Source organism: Hordeum vulgare, chromosome 3H (genome assembly GCF_904849725.1).
Source record: "Hordeum vulgare subsp. vulgare chromosome 3H, MorexV3_pseudomolecules_assembly, whole genome shotgun sequence".
NCBI classification, from domain to species: Eukaryota; Viridiplantae; Streptophyta; class Magnoliopsida; order Poales; family Poaceae; genus Hordeum; species Hordeum vulgare.
In genome coordinates this window covers 552,901,808-552,902,961 of record NC_058520.1, presented here as the reverse complement: position 1 = coordinate 552,902,961, position 1,154 = coordinate 552,901,808, and the positions used below count along the sequence as shown (strand labels likewise).

The 1,154-nt window shown below is 51.4% G+C and overlaps 1 non-coding gene across 1 annotated transcript; it reads right to left on the bottom strand.

Moving 5' to 3' along the window:
• Positions 1 to 499: 499 nt before the first annotated feature.
• On the bottom strand, positions 500 to 638 carry LOC123445819. Its single transcript, XR_006631188.1, has one exon. It is a non-coding gene; the product is annotated as a small nucleolar RNA Z247 (small nucleolar RNA).
• Between the last annotated feature and the right edge of the window lie 516 nt (positions 639 to 1,154).

Genomic DNA, 1,154 nt, shown 5'->3' with positions numbered 1-1,154 from the left:
ATAGATATAATCATTGTCATAGATGACGTCACGACTTTGCGCGGTTCTATCAAACACTACGGCCCCCGGGTCTATTCACACCTATCGTTTACACCTCCTCTTTTACTTTGTTTTGTTACTTTGTTGCTTTCAGTTCTCACTTGGCAAACAATCTATAAGGGATTGACAACCCCTTCATAGCGTTGGGAGCAAGATTTTTGTGTTTGTGCAGGCACTTGTGATACTCCTTCAGTGGATCGATACCTTGGTTCTCAAAACTGAGGGAAATACTTACCACCGCTGCGCTACATCACCCTTTCCGCTTCGAGGGACACCAACGCAAGGCTCCAAGGCCACGGGGAAATCCTTTGCATATTTGCCTAGGAAGTCCCTAAAGGCGTAGCCGTAGCAGAAGGATTCCTGGTGCCGTTGCTGAGGAATATCAAGAACAGTCTCCCGTCAGCAAGTGTTTGTGGCGCCGTTGGAAGGTCTTTTGTTGCATCAGCAAGCGCCACCCTCTGATCAAAATTGCTCATCTGAGCAAAGAGCTCATCGAGCGTGACCGGGGTGGTGCGGGCGTCAAGTGCTGACACCAGCGGTTGATATTCCATGTCGAGGCCGGCGAGGATGTGGGAGATGAGTTGATCGTCGTCCAGCGGCTTACCTGCAGCCGCGAGTTCGTCTGCCAGGGAACGCATCTGTGCGAAGTATGTCGCCACAGATTGTTGCCGCTTCTGCGCATTAGCTAGTGCTATGCGTATGTTGTTGATGCGGGACATGGATGTCGAGGAAAACATGCTTGCAAGCGCTGTCCAGAGATCATGCGCATGGGTGATGGAGGTGACCTGCACAATCACTTCCTTTGACAGATTATTCAATAGATATCCGAGTACCTGGTGATCCTCCCTGACCCAAATTGGATGCAGGGGGTTTGGAGACGTCTCTTCCTTCCCATCCGCTGCCTTGATGATGACAGTTCGAGTGGGTTCCTTTACTGATCCATCGACATAGCTGAAAAAACCAGCACCTCGCAGCTGAGGCGTGATCTGTGTCCGCCAGAGCACATAGTTTGTGCGGGTGAGCCTCTCGGTGATTTGCCCATTAAGGCTGCCCGAGGAGAAGCTTGAGGAGGAGGAAGACATGGTGGCTCGGCTGTGGTGGCTAGAAGCTAGATG